Source organism: Dipodomys ordii, unplaced genomic scaffold (genome assembly GCF_000151885.1).
Source record: "Dipodomys ordii isolate 6190 unplaced genomic scaffold, Dord_2.0 Scaffold1, whole genome shotgun sequence".
In the NCBI taxonomy this organism is placed as follows: domain Eukaryota; kingdom Metazoa; phylum Chordata; class Mammalia; order Rodentia; family Heteromyidae; genus Dipodomys; species Dipodomys ordii.
The window spans coordinates 46,319,564-46,341,744 of NW_012267217.1; positions in this window are offsets into that span (position 1 = coordinate 46,319,564).

Here is a 22,181-nt window from a genome sequence, read left to right on the forward strand (position 1 = left end):
TCAGTGGTAGAGCGCTTGCCTTGCATGCCTGAGGCCCTGGGTTTGATTCCTCAGCACCACATAAGCAAAAAGAAAAAAGCTGGAAGTGGCGCTGTGACTCAAGTGGTAGAGTGCTAGCCTTGAGCTGAAGAACTGAGGGACAGCGCCCAGGCCCAGAGTTCAGGCCCCACGACCTGACCCCCCCCCCAAAAAAAAGACTATAACACTTACCTATCATGTGCAACACCCTAAATTTGATCCTGGGGGGTGAGGGAAAGAGAGAGGGAGGGAGAGAGAGGGAGGGAGAGAGGGGGAGGGAGAGAGGGAGGGAGGGAGGGAGGGAAAGGGAAGCTGAGCAGAGAGGCTCTGTGGAGAGGCAGAAAGGAAGGAACAGCCTTTCCTTAGGAGCTCACATAGTCTAGAAATTCAGCTGATATTTTTCCAGGTCTGTGGAACCTCATGTGTAAAGAATATTCTCTAGGAAAACCCTGTAACAATGTTGGTAATTTGGACGAGTAGAAGCCTTGCCTTGAGAATTTAAAGAAGTAAGCTGTCCTTTCTCCAGAGCAAAGGGAAATCATTGCGTAATTTAAATAAAGACATAGCACATTGAGGTTTAAGTTTTCAAACTTTTACATGCCATTGTACAGAAAAATGAAATGGAAAATAAGAACAGATGTAAAGAAGATCCATGAGTTCCGTTCAGAAATTCAAGACAGACATCATGGTAGACTGGCCTACGATGAAGGAGAGGGAATAATCAATGATAAATTCCAGGCAAATCTATGAAGGCAAATTGTAAGTTGCTTGACATCAAACAGAAAGGAAAAACTGAAAAGTACTGTTCAGTTTTAGGGATTTTGTGCTTGAACTGATAGAGTTGACTGAGGTATTATGTCGTGAAAAGCACCAAGAAGGAGAGTTTGAGACCAGGAGTTTGGTTTCCAGCACTCTAAGTGTTCCATCCCTCAGGCAAGAAGTCCTCCACAGAATCCTAATCATCGAGAGGCATTTAGAGAAAGTGTGTGAAAGATGTTTTTATTTTGAAATTAGGTTTTACGTTTTTTCTCTGTGTGTGTGCCAATGCTGAAGCTTAAACACTGGATTGTCCTGTCCCTATCTTTTTCACTCAAGGCTGGAACTCTACCGCTAGAGACAGAGCACCACAGCTTTTTGCTGGTTAATTGGAGATACCTCATGAACTTTTCTGCCCAGGCTGGCTTTGAACTATGATCCTCAGATCTCAGTCTTTTGAATAGCAAGGATGGCTGTAGGAAGGATTACTTTTTTTTTTAAGAAAAGTTTTATCGTTGGGAATCAGTCTTCTAAATAATTTTATGCTGATGACACTTAAAGTTTACTCAGGAAAGCTAATGAACATTCTGCTTATTTTAGTCTTTATATTACTCGTTGCATAAATTAATAAATAAAAAATTTTTGTACATCATCAAATAATAATATCCTCAACTAGGTTATTAAGTATTCTTTCCTTTCCTTCATGTACACGAGGTGAAGCTGGATTTTCTTCATGCATCTCACCAGCCCCCAACCTATCACATTAGACTGAATAAAAGTAAACACATTGAGGTTTAAGCAAGGGGTTACAAATGAATTAATTGAAGTGTAATAGACTTTATGGAGAATGCAAACAATGTAATTCTTTAAAAGACTACATCAAAAACCAACACAATAAGTATCAAGAAATGAGTACTTGCAGGAGGGAAGGATAGGGCCAAAGGGAAAGGGTAGAAGAATGAAAGGGAGGAGAATACTGGCAAGAATTAGTTGTGTATAACACAGAATTGAGAAAAAACAAGGGAAAAGAGGTGAGGCCAAGAGGGGTGAAGATGCTGACATAGTGGCACAGATCAAGGTACGTTTTATACATAAATTGCATTGTTAAAATACAAAAAAATATCAGTACATAAACTAAAAATTAAGACAAGCAAGGGAAGGGGAGCATTGGGAGGGGGGTGAGAATATCAAAACAGGTGACATTGATCAAGATGCACTATGTTCATAAACTGCTTACGAAATAGCAACTCCTTGTACATCTACTTTAGATAATACAACTTTTTTTTAACAGATCAGTAAAGGAAAAAATGATTAAAATAACCTACAAGTTTTAAGCAAACTCTTGGTGGAAATCCTGGACATTTTTAAAACAAAGTGTCATGGTTTGCAGAAAGAAAAAATAATCAAAATAATATTAGGGTATTATGAGACAACTCTTATTTTCGTTTTGACAACTATACTTCCATTACTTCTTTCAAGATGTGTTTTGATTTATAAGATTTAGACTATTATTCTCATGAAATGTGTAGTTATAAAAATCATATTTGTACCCTGAAAAGTAGAACGCAAATGTTTATAGTTTATATATTTTTGCAAGGTTCTGACTCAATGTGTTCTTATCCAATACAGACATAACTTTTTAAAATATATTGAAAAATTTTAAGAAACCATAGGATTTTCTACAGCACAAAGGTTATTGTGAAGGTATGAATGTTGGACCTCTCCAAAATCCATAATGAAATTTCATTGAAAAATTGATAGTACTGAAAGATAAGACTTTTGAGAGCTAATTAGGACACAAGGGATCCTCTTTTGTAAGTGGGTTGAGCTCCTTAATAAATAGACTTTGGAGAGTGGAGTTTCTCATTTTTTCCCCTGCTATCATGGAAAGGGCATTAAGTGGGGAGATCGGGTCTTGCTGGTGCCATTTTTTGCCACATGGTGGGTGATAGGGTCAGGCATCTTGTCTTGATGGTGAGAGAAAGTAAAGCCCCTGCCTCCAAGGTGATAGGTATGCTCAGTCATACAGGAGAGTGCATGAGTCTCTTATCTCCAATTATTTCCAACTAATCACCAAAAGCCAGAAGTGGCTAAAGTGATAGAGTGATCACTGGGAGTTGGAACAGTCAAACCTCAGGACCCCCTCCCCACCCTGCTCCCCACACAAAAAACTGTGTCTTTATCTAACATACCACTAAATGACACCATGAAGGAAACTGTAAACCCATGTCTATTAGGACGAATATATTGTTAAAAGCTTTAAATACCCACAGGTCCTAAATTTTATATAGACCACAGGCATTGACTAAACTCTATGGTTATTTTATTGATACCTTATATCCCAACTTAAATTAACAAAACAAAACAAAGTCTTCTTTATTTACGCTGCTCTTGCTTAGTATACGAACTGTTATTCCTTTTCTCCACATTTATAGCTGGCTAAGTGTCACACCAGGAAATAGGTCCACCTGACTCTGCCACGACTTCATTATGTTCCCTATCTCGGCTACATTAAGACTTCTATAGGGCTCATTCCTAGTTTCCCTTTTCGTGTAGCTCTGTAACTTCTTATCACAAGATCCTATAGGGCTAAATTTCACTTCTCCTTTAATTCTGTGAGACAAAAAAAGTCTTGTCACACTGTCCTACCTATAGATTGTTCTTACATTTATGTTTTCTGCCCAATCTTATCCCCGAAGTACGAAACTCATATGAAGAACTCCCTGACAATAACTATCTCAGAGGGTCCACCATCATGCACACAACTAAACTCAAGGTTATAGCTACCAATCAAGTGCTCCATTCCTTCATTTTTCAGACGAAGATGATACCATCTATTGGTTAGGTCTGCCCAGGAGAACCACCCCTCCCCAATTCCTCTTCACCTGCCTGAAACCGGTAATCACCTGTGCATCACGTGACTGTGAGTCAGCAACGGATCCCAGGCTCTGAGGTCACTTCCCCATCTGCTGAGGTCACTTCCTCTGGCTCAACAGGAGTCCCCTTGTCTGTCTTTCTTTCTTTCTTCCTTCCTTTCTTTCTTTCTTTCTTTCTTTCTTTCTTTCTTTCTTTCTTTCTTTCTTTCTTTCTTTCTTTCTTTCTTTCTTTCCTCTTTCTTTCTTTCTTTCTTTCTTTCTTTCTTTCTTTCTTTCTTTCTTTCTTTCTTTCTTTCTTTCTCTCTCTCTCTCTCTGTTTCTTTGTTTCTTTCTTTTTTCTTTTCCTTCCCCTCTGTCTCCCAGTGCCTCCATTTCATGGGGGCCAGCAGTTTGCTCTCCTCTCAATAAGCTCTTTTCTGGCTGAACAATGTGATGGTTTCCTTTCTGTGCACCTAACACTATTCAGTTATAAAATCCACACATTTAGAAGTCTCCCTTCTTACTTCTCTTGCATCATCAAGTCCAGTGGCAAGGACATTTGTGTGTCCATAGAGAGTGAGTGAACTTCTCTGTTTTGCCACTCTCTAAACAATTCTTACTGCATAATCATTTCCAAATGCATCCAATCATTTAATTATTCTGCCTCAGTAATGCCTCCTTTTTCAGGTAAATAAAGATCAATCAAAAGAAATCAGGGATCATTCAGGAATTTTTTTTCTTCATTGTATCCATTATTAGTTAAAACTAAAAATTTTGACTTGTTAATTAATATTTTTATAAATTTCTAAAATATTAAATTTCAGGGATATCTATATTTTTATGCAAAGCCTCCACATTTAAGAAACAGATCCTAAAGGTTGATCTGGAAGGCCTGGGTGAAATAGTACCCATTTTTTTCTATAAATATTCTTCCAGGCGTCTCCCCCTCCTACTCAAGTTTACTTTTTACTTTTTTTTAAAAAAAGAAACTACTACATTTGAGAGCTGATGAAATAGATTTACCTGCACACATAAAAAATACCTTCTTCAATATGGGATTTAAAAACCCAAACTGAAACAAAACCCTCATAATTACTTGAAACAAATTCAAATATGTGCAACAGCACTGAGGCTGGCTTGAATTAAATAAAAGACAGTTTGCTTACTTGATTAGTTACTTATTTATTTATTTTTTATGAGAGGCTAGGGTTTCCTACCCAAGTATGCTATCAAAATTTATATAGCCAAGTGCCAGTAGCTTACTCCTGTAATCCTAGCTACTTAGGAGGCTGAGATCTGAGGATCGTGGTTCAAAGCCAGCCCAGGCAGGAAAGGCCATGAGACTTTTATCTCCAGTTAACCATTCAGAAAACTGCAAGTGGTGTTGTGGCTCCAGGGGTAGGGCACTAGCCTTGAGCTGAAGAGCTGAGGGACAGCACCCAGGCTCAGAGTTCAAGTCCCATGACTGCCTAAATAAATAAATACAAAACTCCTCTGAGAAGCATAATGTCTACCATTCTGGCAAGTTCTCAACCCACGGCTTGTTTTCTACGGGACAATAAAAGATTACCCTTTCTGTAAGAGTTAATTATAAAATGCCTCTTGCTAAAAAATACAAAGCTATGCTTTTTTAGTTTCATAACAGATAGTGATCACCCATTAAACTGGTCAGACATTTTCCTCTCTGCTTTCATCAAATACTTTTTACTCCCCAAACAACAAGCCAACCACAGGGCCACCTTGCCAGTTCATACTTATTAATTCTGGCCCAACATCATTAATAGTAACTTGTTTTACTTTAAACAAATGGCAATGCAAACAGAACTTCATATGTCAATAAACCAGTAAGTGAAGAAGTAATGTAGTGATGATTCTACATATGTACCCATATGTATCTACATATGTACCCATACGTATATATGTGTATGTATACATGATCACTCTGTATTTGAAATCTCCTGAGATTGGAAAATACACACACACACACACATACACACACACACACACACACACATACACACACACACACACACACACACACACATACACACACACACACACACACACATACACACACACACACACACACACACACATACACACACACACACAAAATGCATTTGGAGATTGATGACTATAAGGAAAACAAACACAACAGTAAACTATATGCATACCACTGATTATGCATGATGACATTTATCCAGAAAAACAAATCACTAAAAAAGTCCTCTAAAATGTGTCTGTATTTTATTTGTGTGGATCAGCTACAAAGTATTTTTGTTTTCAAACCATCACTTTTCTTTAGAATAGTATTGTAGTATTTTGAAAATATGAACACAGATTTTTCTCCTTTACTTTTAACAGCAAATACCTATTTTATTCATCTACAATACCAGAATGTATAAATATATGCAAAAAATGGATTGCATTTTCTCTGAACTTTGGACTTCCACTTAAAATATTCTAGCCTTTGGGAAATGTAATTTTTTCCAGGGATAATATTCATAATATTTCTAAACAGAGAAATAGAAAACTTTAATTTCCACATTCATATCTAAAAAATCATCCTCTAAACACCAGACTGGCAAAATAAAAAGGAGCCTGCAATGTTAATGAGCAATCTCTTTGCCCTCTAACACCTGGGCAAGGTCAGAATATGCAAAAGCCAACTAGGAGTGCTGTAGACCTGAGTTCGCCAGAAGTTACAGGGAAATTTTGTTTTATTGATTGATTGATTTACAAAGATAGTTACACATTCATAAACATTTAGGATCTGTACATGGGAGAATGTTGTGGATATTTACTTAAAATGTGACATAACTGGATTTTACAAGAGCATGATGCTTGATAATCTCCTCCCAGGAAATAAAGATTAGATAATTATATCATCCTATCAGGAGAAGATCTTTTCTGTTATTTATTTATTTTTTAGGGGAGGCGTATATTTTTATGCATGTTAGGCATAGGTAAACATTTCACTTTTCCAGGAGAAGAAATCTGACCATTCAATATATTATAATTTGCTCAATTCCAAGACTTACTTTTGAAATGTCAATTGTAATAAGGCATTCTTGTCAATTAAATTTCATCATGACACTTTTCAGACTAACTACTGCATATCACTGCCTCTGGGTTTTTTTGTTATTGTTTTGTTTTATTTTGTTTTTGATGCAGGTCTTGAGGCTGGTCCTCAAGACATGGGCATTATCTCATTATTTCACATGTGAGATAATATTTAATGGCAACTAATCACATGAACCTATATATATATATGGGTACTTCCATGTTTAAATATCTACTCACACAAATGTACACTTCTGTACTTGTGGATTTTTAAAATAGTCAATCTAATCAAATAGCAGTGCAAACAACAGACTCACCAAGCACTGCTTCTGGAAGTCTGATGTGAGCAGGTCTCTTATTCTTTCCTCTGTGTTTTAAAACTACCTAACTTCTCACACATTCTTCTCCCTATGAAACATAAAGCAGTCACAAATAGTACTTCCAATGATTACTCATAGAGAATAGTTTCCAAATACAGTCTGATTACCTGAGCATCTTAGGAAGAAAAAAATAATAAACTCTAAACAACGTACAAGCAGGGGCAGTGACATGAATCTAAAACAACTGCAGCACAAATCCAAACTTCTACATTAATTCAAATACAACTACCTTCTTTATTATAGCTACCAAAGACTGGGACCTGCACAAATTGGTCAATTTTGTATGCTGACCAAAAAATGTGCAATTAAAGGTTAATAGCATTCACTGTTTTTAAGAGGTTAGAATCAAGGGTGACCATGATAATTCTTTGAAATTAGCTTCTTGCCCCACAAATTATAATGTTTCTGCTTATTAAGAGACATCTTCAAAAGGAGTTGGAGTATATGAGTTTACATTTTTAAAGCTACATCTTTTCATTTTAGGGATCCCAAATAGAAATCAAAATGCTTTTGTGTGAGCATGATGCTAGTGCTGGAGAGGTAGACTAGTTTTTTTTCTTTAAAAAAAAATGACAGGAGTTCATACTCTTTCAAATGAATCTTGAAAATGTCTACTTCAAAAGATTCTCTTGATAAGTACAACAGCTCTGTCTACCATTCCATTATAGAATGGAGAGATTACTCAAGGAATTTGTTTAGCTACTGTCAAATGAAAAATTGCACAGATGGAATTAAAGAGGCAGGAAAAACTTATTCAAGGGTATTGCAGAAGGACAGAGGCCACAACTCAGTCTGAGCTATAGTGTACTCTAAGAGCTAGGAGTTTTAAACAGCTAGTAAAGATACACAGGATGGAAATGGGAAGATCAGAGCCACCAGTGTTTGCTTACTTGGCTTTACCTAAAGGAAAAAGAAACTCTCTCATAACTTCTTGACAGGGGGTAATTACTTGTCAGAGCAATTGTGTACACAGAAATTAGGCTTCCACACTCTAAGTTAGGGGCTAAAACATCCTGGTTACCATCTACATTGATGACGAATTTCCAAGGGTTGTTACCTAGATAAGAGATTCCACAGGAGGTCCTCCAGCTTTTATTTTACATCTCAAAGAGACAAAGAGTCTATTTGCAAAAGAAAGTTTTCTAAAAGACAATGCTCCAAGAATAGTGAAATCAAAGCCCTAAGGCTGCAAGAAACTTGGACAGTTTGAGGAAGGAGGGGTTCAGGTGAGAGGTCAATCTGATCAAAGTATTAAAAGTGATTTGCTGAGGTGAAAACCAATTAGCATTCACTTAAAAACAGAATGACCTTAAAATAAATCTTTTATTTTGTAAATCAAAAATGTTTACTTCCTTGAAACCAGGAAGCTTATGGGCATTGGTTAGAGAAAGAGGAAAAGGGGTCAGGTAGAATAACTCTGATCCTCGTATGATGGGTATTTATGGGCACATAACCCCTTTGTAAAGCTAGTTGATATTAATAAAAAAAAATCGGTCTGTGGAGAAGGGTGAGTCTCTCCCAGCTGAGGAAAAGTTAAAGGCTCACCATTAGGTCAAAGACCATCAAGAATAACTGTTACTTCCCCCCCCCCCCCATCTGAGGAGTATAGAGTTCTTCACAAATTCAATGTGTTAGTATTATCCCCACCTTAGGGCCTCAGCTCCACCCAGACCTGAGCTCCTCCCTGCCTGGAGTTCCCACCACACAGCTGGCACCTCCCTCTCTCCACCCAGACCTACCTTGCACACACTTAATTCACTTCCACCCTCACTTCCTCCCCCAGACCTACCAGCCAGACCTGTGCTCCCTCTCCTAGGAGATGGGGCCCCTCTAATAAACCTTATAATAATCTTTCTTCTGTGCCTGCCTGCCTCTGCATGGTCCCCTGGTATAGTCGTGAAGGATTCTTATAGAATGTAATATAAGTCAAAAGGGATCTGCAAAAGTAATATATCAACAATCACCTGGAACAGCTCACGGTGTCATTTATACTGTCAGATAACTTAGTTGGTGAGAGATATTTTTTCCCCTCCTCACAACTTGCTAACATCTTATAAATAAAATAATAGTGTTTATAATAAAGGAGGAATAGGGAAGAAGAAAATGCATGAAGCATTTAGGAGCCTGGGGCAAGTTTAAATGGAATACCATAACTGAAATGCTTGCTTGCCTGAAGGGGTGGAAACCAGGAATTTGAAGGTCAGAGAGAAATAGAGAAAGAGGGACATGGGAGGAAAGAAGAAAACATTTTTATTTCTCTTCTAATGAGATTTAGTTTACAAAAGATTTACAGAGCTACATCCATATTCAAGAGGACTCTGTGGATAGAGAGTAGGTTATATCTTTAAAATAAAAGAAGCATTTTAAAATGGCCAGAATCAAAATCAACCAGGGCACAAATAAGTATTTTGTTCTTTTTGCAGCTCATAACAAGCATAGAATTATAAATCCCCCCAATTAGCAGATATTGTCCCTATTGTTAGGGACAATAGTCACTGATACTTTGGAGTATACTATCAGATTTGGGATGATTATTCCTCATGAACCCTTACTGGTGGGCAACTGAGCCAAAGGCTCCTCTTTGCTGGGAACAGCAAAACCATACTTAGGAAAATGGCAAAACAGCCTCTCACTAATTGTAAAACTGTAATAACACTCAAGGCCACTAAGTAGTATGCTACCAGGACTTTTTTTTTTCAATCATAAAACAAAAGAGAAACCACAAAAAATATATTAGCACATAAAACATAACCAACAGTTATATTGATAAGTGAGCTATGCAATTATATTTAAATTTATCAAAAGGTGTTTCCCTGACAATATATACTTCTAAATTCAGTAATGACAACAGCTGTGCATCATCTTTTAGAAATTTTACATATACTTCATACTGATTTCATGGTTTTTTTCTTTCTTCATGAAATGTGAAGTCTACTTTTATTCCAAGTTATAAACACAACTTGACCAGAATGTGTAAAAGCAAAAGCAAGACAAAACAAAATGAAAAGAAACAACTAGATATCTGCTGAGACTTAATTGGGAAGTAGAATGTGATTTCTATGAAGATACTAATTTGGGGTATTTTTTAAAGTACATACTCATTGCATTTACCCTGTGCACAAAAATAGAAATGACTTTGTATATGTACAAGGTGCTATACCAGTAGAGGAGGGGGTAGATTTGAATCTTTGGGCAGCAAAGTCTGTTTTCTAAAGCATTCCAGTTTCTTAAAACTGGAGAGGTTTCATAAAAGCCTGAAAGGGAATGTATCTAAATTAGCCATCAGCTAATGCATTTTTTCCTGAGAATATTGCATTAACAACAAAGACAGAGGTGAGATGTAACCCAATCAGTTATTTTAGGAGTAAAAAGGACATATTTGACTATTTTTGGATTTTCCTATTTTCTTGTCCTAATAGACAGTACTAACAAAATGAAGCACGGTTCTGTCTTTTACCTCAGCCTGGAGTGCAGAAAAAGTCACATAGCATCATTGATTTAGCCTTCACCTGGCATCTTCTAAACTAGAAGTGAAAAAAAAAAAAAGAAGAGAAAAGGCTTAAATTCTTTGGAATAGCTGGCAAGACCCTAACTCCTTGCTTATTGATTTTTATGTTATTGCTCCTGGTTATGAATTATGGATTAAAAAAACTTTTATGATGGGTAATAAAAGGGAAAGCCAGAAGAAAAATCCCCCTCCCCAACGCATATCACCCCCATTAGTTTCTTTTTCATTTTTTATATTAATCTATAAACAGAATGGGGGAGTATAAAAATCCAATTTGTGTGACAGAAAGGCATAGAGAGATATAAGGAGGTATAAGGACTCCATAATAAAGTAAGAGAGCCGCCATTGCTTCTGAGCGAGAGGCAAGTGAGAGAAGGCATTGACTTTTTCCTTGCCAACACCATGTGGACCTGGTGACCGACAGCAAGGCTCTTTCCCTTGGCTGATTCCCATTGCATTTACCTTTACCTAGGAAGGAAAGCATTATCTGGATGCTTGAAATACATGATTGTAATTCAGAGGTTAACTTATCTTATACCACATAGACACCAATTGGCAAACCTAGGACTCAGATCAATTTGTCAGACTCCAACATTCACATTTCTCATGCTGCTTCTGTTTAATTTTCCAGATGCAAAGAGAAAGACAGTCTAGGTACTGCTGGCTCACACCTGTAATCCTAGCTACTCAGGAAGCTGAGATCTAAGGACCACAGTTCAAAGCCAGCCTAGGCAGGGAAGTTCCTGAGGCTCTTATCTCCAATTACTCACCAAAAAAGCCAGAAGTGGAGCTATGGCTCAAGTAGTCAGGAGCTAGCCTAGAGCAAAAAAGCTCAGGGACAGTGCCCAGGTTCTAAGTCCAAGCCCAGTTCTCTGTCTCTGTTTCTTACACACACACACACACACACACACACACACACGTAAGATAAGTTAATCTTTCAGATTCTGACATTTCTTTTAAAACCTTCTCTGCAGTTTTGAACTTCTTAAGTACTGATTGCAAGAATTCTATACAATTTTTCATTATTCCTAGCCTAATTTGGCTTAGTTTATTCTCTCTCTCTCTCTCCCTCCCTCCTTCTCTCCCTCCCTCTCTCTCTCCCTTTCTCTCTCTGTTTTTCTGTTCCTCTGTCTCCCTCTCTCGGTCTTTCTCTTTCTCTGCTTTTGGGGCCATGATATCTGTGAACATAACCTTTTCTTTCCCATCTCCCATTTTCTTTCAAATCAGTAGCATTTAACATATTCCCTCAGGTTCCTCTTTCCTCCCGGATGACATGGATAATACAAATTCTTGGCCTTCATGTAATTAAATTTTTGTCACAAAATTCTCCCTTCTCATATTCAATAACCTCTACACTCTATCTCCACATTGATTTATCCTGGGCATCTTTAATTACTCCTTTATAATCCAGTCAGCTAAATGCTAAAGGGAGTCAAACTTTTGGATTTGGAGATAGAAAAGTGTTCACAGAAAAAACGTAGTACTTGACGAAAGTTTTGGGAGATGAGCAGAATTTCGGGAAGTCTCAAGCCTGGCAGGAAGGCATTTCTACTACTTGTTGCCAGCAGGAGGCACAGCTTCAGGCCCGGGCCACAGAAAAATGACCATCTAATTCTAGTTTTTTCCTCTGAAGTTGCACATTGTGACTAACCAGACCAGTAAGGGCTTAAAGTTAGGAATTTGATATTTGGGTTTCTTTTCTTCCTCTGCTCCCTGCATTCAAAAATTTCAATAAATTTAGTCACAAATATTTCCTGGTTATTATTTGAGGCTTCAAATTTTCCAAGACCACAGTCCTCCTCATTCCAATCTCCCACTGTCTTTGTACCCACCCTTCATGACAATTCTCCTTGCATCAATTACTCTCTTGTGTGGCCTTTCCAATCACAGCAGGATTGGCAGGCATCAGGATATGTTATTTTTAAGATTAGTTAATAATGAAAACCAGAGCTTCTGTTTTGATTACCTTGTATTTATTCTCTCAGTTTTCTTATAATTTGCATTCTAGATGAAGCCAATGGTAACCTCACAGGAGCACACACTTAAAGAGGTCCTTGTGCTAAGCAAGTAACTGATTGTCAACATCCATCTTTGAAGATGAATGAAGCTCAGTGAAGCTTTCATATCGCAGTACACATCACCCATTTCTCTACTGAAATCTCATGGGAGACCGTTAGCTAAAAACACCCAGCTACAGTGCTCCTGCTTAAAACAAATGTTGTTTTAACAAAATTAAAACTAAGTTTTGACATAAATTGTTATGCAGCATTAAATAACCACTATATCCTCGGTGACTCTTTATCTTCCAAAACTACAATTATCTTTTTAAGAATAGAATGACTCATTTTCCAGCATTATATTACTGAACATTTCTCATAATACATTGTGCTGATCTCACTAAGTCGTGGTTGTATTTTGATGTGTAACAAGAATTTTCCCAGGATGCTCTGGTCTGCACCTGATGCTGTTGAGACTCATGTGCCTTTTTCTAAACTGTCTTCAATCAAAGTCTTTCCATTGTGTATACCAGGATTTGGCTCCTTGACTCGTTATGAATTCTAGCAATGGCAGCCAATGGCTCTTCAAGTTCAAAACATCCTCCTGTGCAACTGTCTTCTTCCACTACTAATATAAATTTTCTTTCCCTAATTGGGGGGCTACTTCTTTCCTCAGAACCTTTATTCCAAGATTCAGTGTGCATTCTAAGGTCATCTCTTTGGAATGTTTTTTTCTGTGAGTTGCTTCAGGATGATGACCCACGGATTTAAGCTTCTAATTCTCAGTGAAATCAGTTATTTACAAAGAATACATGAAGAACAAAGAAGTCAGGGGCATAGCTTAACTGGTAGAAAAATAACTTAGTCATCACTAGGCCATGAGTTCAAACCACCGCCAAAAAAAAGGAGTGAAGAAGTCAGCTTCAGAGGACAATTTGGCCATTCATCATCATCTGTCTTCGTCTACCTTTTTTTCTTATTTCCTAAAAGCCTTCTGTCATAGCAGTCATTTACATTGACTTCATACATGATAATATTGTTACCATTTACAAGTGAAAGTAAAATGTGCTACTTTCTCCTTAGTCTGCTTTCTTATATAATAATTTGACATATAAACAAATACAGGTTGAAGTTTTAAAAGTTTCTTAAACCCTTTAGAGGTTTTTCCCTCAAAGCTAATACATTGATTCTACTCTATCTACTGAAGAAAGTAGATAACTTGGTGAGTAATTTACAGTAATAGATCAAATGGCTAGATCTGTTTTTAGAGTTTGCTTATGTATTTCATGAAGCCATAGAGAAGATGATTTTTATTTAGATTTTTAAATATGTATTTAAGTATAAATTGTAGGACTATTAAGCAATGATGAAATATTATATCTTTAAGCTGAAATGAAGACACTTTCATTTTATATGTCCATATTGTACATATGTTACATATGTTTATATATTTCATTATATATAAATGCAAACATGTGTGTTTATATTCTTATACATGTACATATACATAAACACATGTACCAGTCTTTCATTATTTTTATTCTTTCAGGTCTCTAATGCTCTATAATATTTAATCATTCATCCATAATCCATGGCTCATTGTTTTCTTTCTTCCCTCTTCTCTTTGTAATTTATGAGGACTTTCCAAGGCCAAATGATATTTCCACCACTATTTCTATTTCTATTTCCAATGGATTTACAAATATGTCATCCTTCCAGAGCCATTTCACCAACACTATATAAATAATAAAGATGAATCCTAAAACCAGTGAGAAATTTCTGTGTGTGTGTGTGTGTGTAGAGGGCTTTAACTCAGGGCCTGGGCTCTGTTAGCTATATGGCTCAAGGCTGGCACTCTACCACTTGAGCCACAGTAACACTTCTGGCTTTTTGCTAGGTAATTGGAGATAAGCATTTCCTGGACTTTCCTGCCTAGATGGGCTTTGAATTACAGTGCTCAGATCTTAGCCACTGAGAACCTAGGATTGTAAGGTGAGCTACAAGGTAAGCATTCAGCTTTAAAATTTCTTCACAGACCCAATTACCTCTTTTCTCATTGTCACTATATTTAAATTATAGAGGCCAAACATGCCAATAGTTTTGTTGTGTTAGATGTATTTACCTCCTAATGACAGTCATTATATATTTGGAAAAAACTATTGAGGCTTCTAAGGTATTCATTTTGGGAGTATTTCACAGGTTAAAGATAATTCTGCTTCATGGAAGCCCAATAATAATAGGGAGAAAAAAGGTAATTAAGTGGGTACTTCTATCATAATTCAATATACAAGTAGATCAAATAATTTTGCTTAGATTTCTGTAGAACCCTTAAATGGTACAGAATTTTGCTACCATGACCCCTTGCTTGAGGGAAAAATAGCAATCAATGTAAATTAAAGTTCCTAAGATACTTGTTAAAATTCATAGAATTACTAAGTGTTGTTTAATTTCAGTTTACTCAAAGTTTAATGCAAGCCATTTTACACACATACTAGCTGGCTCCTGGGAGTGTCAAATGAATTCAGACTTAGATAAAGAAAACACCAATAGATATAGCAGAGGCAGAGATCAGGAGGATTACAAATTGAGCCATCCCAGGCAAGTTAACAGCCTACTTCTCAACTTACAACCCAGGTGTGGTGTCACATACTTATGGTCTTGGCTACTGAAAGCAGAGATAGATGGATCCAGGTCCAAGGCCATCCCCCAAGAAAAAACCTCAAGGCCCTATCCAGAAAATAACTAAGGCAAAAAAGGACTAAGGACATGGCTCAGGTAATAGGAAGCGTGTATTATCAAGTACCAATTCTGAGTTGAAACCCCATTATTGCCAAGGGCAGAGAGGAGACCAGAAAGAAATGAAGGAAGGAAGGAAAGAAGGAAGGGAAGAAGGATGGAAAAAAGGGAAGAAGGATGGAAGAAAGAAAGGAAGGAAGGAAGGAAAGAAGGAAGGAAAGAAGGAAAAAAAGAAATGAAGGAGAGACCAATGCATTGTGGGAGAGGAGTCATTATAATAAAGGGTATCTATGACTAAAAGGGAAGGGCCATATTGTGATACAGAAAGGTAACTGTTGCTATAAAAAGGATATAGACTAATGCAGGAGATCATACCATCTACATAAAACCTATGTCTCAAAGAACAGGTGCAAAGGATGGTTCTTTTAGAGAGGAGAAACAAGAGTGGAGATAAGAAGTATAGGAAGTGCAAAGAACAATTTATGTGATCTAATTCTTAAGCAGCTGATTGTCAGCTGATTCTTGGAAGAGTCTGTAAAGAGATAGTATTTCCTTAATATCAACAGAAGGCCAAAGTTTGGGGATATTGGACGGGGAATAAAGGACTAAGAATAACTGAGAGGTGGTTAAGGTCATGGGTGTTTTGTTAGGATAAGTTCATGCAGACAGTGAAGCTTGTCATTTGTGAGACAAAGAATAGGAGTTTGGAGGTGACAAGTTAGGTCATTCTCTAGTGTTACCTAGTGTTAGTTTTTCATTACTGCTGTGGCAAAATATCACAGACTGAAAAATCTATGAAGAAAAAGAAATACCTCTCACAATTCTGTAGTCTGGGAAGTTCAATATCTAGTGAACATCTTCCTGCTTGCTGTATCATGATATGGAAATACTTCGTGTGACAATAGGGAAGAGGTTTGCAAACTCATGTTTCCCTTTTCCTTTTTTTCTTCTTTTTTTGGTCATGGGGCTTGAACTCTGGGCGTGGGCGCTGTCCCTGAGCTCTTCAGCTCAAGGCAAGTGCTCCACCACTTGAGCCACAGCGCCATTTCTGGTTTTCTGGTTATTAATTGGAGATAAGAGTCTCATGGACTTTCCTGCCCAGGCTGGCTTTGAACCGAGATCCTCAGATCTCAGCCTCCTGAGTAGCTAGGATTACAGACATGAACCACCAGCGCCTGGCTTTTATCCTTCTCAAAGCCAATAATATATATCATCATGAGGCCCACCCATACAACATAGGCAAACCCAAATTATCCAATAAAGGCCCCACATCTACATATCATCAATATATCATCAACTTATGGATCTGGATACTGAGTTTTCAGCATATGCAATTTGGTGAGGTGGGGGAGGCTTAGCTTCGAACCAAATGGAGAATATTGTGATTCTAAGCAATAGACCCTTTTTGAAAACATAAAAAGAAAGAGGATTTCTGCTCCTTTTATTTTCCCACACGCAACAGGATCAGCTTTGCATTCATTGTTGGGGTCCACTCAAGCTAAAGTAGAAAATACACCTTGTGTCATTTTTCCTAATGCTTTCTCTTACTTGACATACTTTTCCCGCCCCCAAAAATGAAATTTTCCCAAGTAGCCAATATGATTATTTTGTGTGAAAACGGCCTCATTTCTTCGTTTCCAGGCTGAATATTCAGTAAGAACACTTTAGATCCTTTGAGTGTATCTTTTGTACACTCATTTATTTATTTACCCAATGAGTCAAGGATGCTGGTGCAGGTAAAGGACTGGAAATGCGCTGTATTGTACTGACCTGTGAAGAGGAGATGGGAAGATCTTCAAAGGAGACCCGAGGTTTTATGATAAAAGCAGGTTTTGGCTTCCCTACTGTCCTAGCAATGACTTTTTTTTTTTAAAGACTTCTTAAGCCTTAGTTGCTAAAGAACCTTGCTTGCTTTTCTTTATTTTCCCACCCTTATCTCCCCCCACTTCCCCACCCCTGCTGGTGTGAGCTTTGGTCCTGGTAAAGAGAAGAAGATCAAAGAAGAAGCTGTCAAGAACTCACCTCCTTTTTCTCAACAATCTAGGACAACACCTGCTGCTTTTTTTTTCTTGGGGTAAAAAAAGCTTGTCATGAGTCATAATACTGAGAAACTGATAGGCTATAATTTCTCTGGGATTTTATCATCCTGATCAAGTTATCTTTGGTGTTGCTTTTACTTATGACAGCCTGAAAATTAGATTACACAATGGTGTACCTCTTTAAAAACTATTACGTGTCATTCATATGTGCTTCCCTTAACAAGAAATGGTTTTTTGTTTTGTTGTTTTATTTTATATTATGAAAGAATTCACCACAGTATTCATTCAAGAAGAATTTGAACATATACAGTTATAATTTAGCATAATTGCAGTGGAGTTAGCTGCATTTTTGACCTGCATAACCTCAACATGAAGATGGATGAATGAGAATTTAATGTTGTATGCACACTGGGAGATGTTTTTTTCTTTGTTGTTCATTCTTCCAGTTGTGCAGTATAGCCTTGTTTGTGATGGTTTGAATAAATGCCCAAAAGTGGGATTGCTGGATCATAGGGAAGCTCTACGTGGAGTCTTTTTTTTTTGTCGGTCCTGGGGCTTGAACTGTAGACCTGAGTGCTGTCCCTCAGCTCTTCAGCTCAAGGCTAGCTCTCTACCACTTAAGCCACAGTGCCACTTCTGATTTTCTGGTGATTAATTGTAGATAAGAGTCTCGCGGATTTTCCTGCACAGGCTGGTTTTGAACCTCGAACCTCAGACTTGAGCCTCCTGAGGAACTAGGATTACAGGTGTAATCCAGGTGCCACCAGCACCTGGCTATATGCCTCATTCTTGTTTTTCTGGATTGAAGATCCAGAAAGATTTTAAGTGATTGAAAGGTAGTTTCTACAAAACAAAACACTTTTAAGTAACCATTGTAATTATATTCCCCACAGGTAGCCCTGATGAACTCATTACTACATCTCTTCTTACTTGTACATGCATTGTACAAACTATACTATGCATTGTACTAGACAACAGGAACAATGTTAGGACAAGAAGCTAGAGACCAGGGCCCCTGAGAGCCTTGTGTGCTCATATTCCCTAGCTATCTTCCTATGGCTCCAATTCCCTGTGAGAATATTTGTGGTCTCCAATTGCTGCTCAGTGACAAACTTCCAACAATATCCTCCATATCTTATTTTTTTGTCCCACCAAAGGTAAAGGCCTTCTGTATTTCTTATTTGGGACACTTCAATTAACAAATACTTTCAAAATGCTAAAAGATGATTGTGTGCAAAACTCTTGAGATTAAAAAAAAAACACAAAGTTACTACCTGCTAGAGGGGAAAAAAAGCATGAACAACTCTTACTGTGTCTTTGTACTTACACAGCAAAGGAAGAAAAATATGAATTACTACCTGAATACATTTTTTCTAGCACCTTAGACACTCAAAAGTTGGATGAGAATCATTTGATTTTAATTCCTGAGGAGGATCCAGAGCAGAAAAAAAAATGGATGCATACACACATAACACACACACACACACACACACACACACACACTCTAATATGCATAGATTTATGTATCTCAATGTTATGTCTATATGCCTAGGTTTCTTCGTGTGTATATGAATATGTATGCTAGTTTGTTATCTTACTAGAATAATTTCCAGGAAGTCCAGGGAAGAGCCAGGAATGCCCACGTTGGTACAAGAGTGATGGCTATGTAAAATGTGGCAGCTGGTATGGAAGCTGGGGGGTGAAGAAACAGAAAGTCAGTTTGGTCCAAAGTCCTAGAAAACTACCTACCTTGATGCCAGAAGATGATCTGATTAACGTAACATCTAGTTTTAAGGAAGGAAAGCATTTGTAGAAACTATGGTGTAATGAAATACTCTCTAACTGCTTTGGAAACATTGTTTCTATTGGCAAGAACGTTTAATATGCAGAATCTTAATTTTTTTAGTTCTTTCCAATACCAAATAAAAATTCAAGAATGGAAGGCAAATATGATGTATTTTCTGTAGGAAGTATAAGGAATAAATTGAGACTCCATCAATATACAGGCTCTATTCTAATCTAGTAACATGAATATATAGGTATAAGATTTGGGTACTTAAGTTTAATCTTTACGTTGAAGGATGTTTATGCATGTTTATGAGGTTACTTTATGCTTTCCTTCTGTAGTTTGGACCTTCAAGGTGTTAGAAAAAAATAACAACTACAAAAATAGCATATAGCATGCTAATTCCTTCAGGGAATGTGACGATGACAAAGATGGATTTTAGAAAGATAAGGTTTCCATCTGACTCTATCAGCTGTCTTTGTTTGGATCTTGGATCATTTGTGTCTTGCAGTGTCCAAGAAATGGTGTTTCCTATTATCTCCAGTCAAGTAAAATTTAGTTGCTCATATCCTGACAGCTAAGCTCATTCAATTTCTCCTGCAAGTGAGCCATAACTTCCCTTGTCAAGATAAATAACAGAGGTAGAAGTGGTGAAGCCCAAATCTGAAAATCCCAATGTTCTTTTTGAACCTTAATAATTTTAAGATAGTGCACAGTCATTTCACATTTTTGGTGATACATTTATCTTTTTGAAAATGGTGTTAGTAGGTTTATTGAATAAGAATTTTCTCATTCAATATAGCACAGTTACTAGGTTAGTAAAATAGTCTATAAATAAAAGAGCTATAGTATTAAGATCTATCTGTATGCCTAAATGTGGGTTTATGCCATGCATCTTCAAACTTCCTGGTTCAAAGAATCCTTAATAGATGAAGGCCAGAAAAGACCATTTTGAGAAATACTTCAAGAAAATAAATGTTACTACTGGCTGTGTATACCTGATGTTGCAGAATATTGTCCAAGATATTTGTGTTGGTCTTCCAGAACTTTCCATGTCTAACTTAGTTCGATTAGAATGCAAATGCTCCCTGGCCTTAAGGGTGAGTTACAGCAGGATTACACAAAGTAGGACCAACTCATGTTTCAGTGACAAGTGTGGGCTGTTCAATATAAAGCAAAGCCGTCTCCCCTGGGCCTAACACTCTGAGGATTGTCTGTCTTTCCAATTAGGTACAGCCTCCATGAAATTTATTTGAAAAACATAATCAGCACATGCTGTTGAAATTAGATTGATGTTAAGAAAACTGTTATTTCTTATCCACCTGAATTATGAGAATTTTTTTTTTAGATAAAGCAAGTGAAAGAATTAAATGGAAGCCAATTAAATTGGCAAATATCCCTTTTCTATCTTGCCAAAACTGAGTTGAGCTCAATTCAATTGCTACTGTAGGTTTTCTGGTGATTAATTGGTCAATCAAGCCTATTTAAGACATCACACCAGTCATTCGGTTAAGATTTAGAGAACGTTCTCCATGAACATAGTACTGAGCATGGGACTAATTTAGTTATTACATAGTGATTGAATTAATTTTATAAAGCGTTCTTATTCTGCATGTCTCTCCACCATCCTCGTAATTATGTACCTGAATAATTCAAATCTTAAGACCACATGTGAATCAATCTTCATTCCGCATACTACATTTTCGTCGCAGTTGCCAATAAGTAATGATATGGGAAACAAGAATTAAATTATGTAATTATGTAAAAAGAAAAAAATACAGTGACAGTATGAAATTGGATCTGTTCTTTTCTGGGAAAATCCTGAAATTTTGAGCTGAAGAGTGACCACAGAGAGTATCTATCCACAACTACTTCCCTGATTCCCTGATTTAACAAGTATAAATACTGCGTCAAAAACTTAACTTTCCAAAATTATAGAACTGAAATAGTGATGGATGAAGAACAAAAACCAATTTACAATATGAAATTCTATTTTTACCTCTGTGAAGATCATCTTATCTCCAGGCTTAATTATACCTAAAGAAAACTTGATTTGAATGATAGTATTCTAATAACTATAATATGCCATGTGAGGAATTTTCACTTTATGTCATGTACCATAATGAAATAATTTTTTAAATCCAGTTTTGAAAACTCTCCTATGAGGTAGTTACTGCCACTTTTCTTATTCTACCCTAAATTCCAGAGAGGAGTGGCCAGTAGAAAAGCAACTGTTCAAACATAATCCTCAGAGCTCAAGCTAGGAGGACACAGATCTCGAATTATAGAGATTTGCCCAAACTAAAGTATGATATATCCTTTGGAAAAATATTTGAGCAAAATGTTTACTACTTCCTCTATATGCCATTACTGATCTAGACTGGGAAATTAAAGGAATAAAATCTCTGGTGTTGTGGACTGTGGATGCAAATATTTGTTAGGTATTTTGCCAGTGCAAAGAACAAAGTTCTATTGGTTGTCACAATTGACAGGAAATTCCATGAAAGGTCTTGGAAGATAAAGAGCTCCATAATCAAACATCCTGAGTGCTCAGGCCATAGCCAGAGGTTGAAAAACCTCAGCAGTTCTAATAACCTAATGTGACATCCTTTGCTCGGGACATTGCCATATTGAATACTCAGGATAGTTTATTACCCATACTGCCCTGCTTATTCAGTCTCTGGATGGTTCTCAAAATTCCCAGGAGAGCATCTGCTTAGATCATCTGTCACTGTGTGAGACAGAGCAGGCCTTTTAAGCCAGCTGTCAGGTCAGGCATGGTCAGGCCTGTGGCCAGATTCTGGATGGCTGCATTCTTGTCAGATGTCCACTCCAGTTCAGCCAGCTTAAGTGAGGGCCCAGAATTACAATAGATAGAGAATAATATGAGATGATGGGCTCAGAAAAATATTACCAGCATAATTGCAATATTCCCATTCTATATTACAAGATCTTATTCATGCTTACTTTGGACATATGAAACCACTCATTCATTTTTTAAAAATTAGCTGAGCCCCTAATAGACAGGGCTATGGGAAAAACG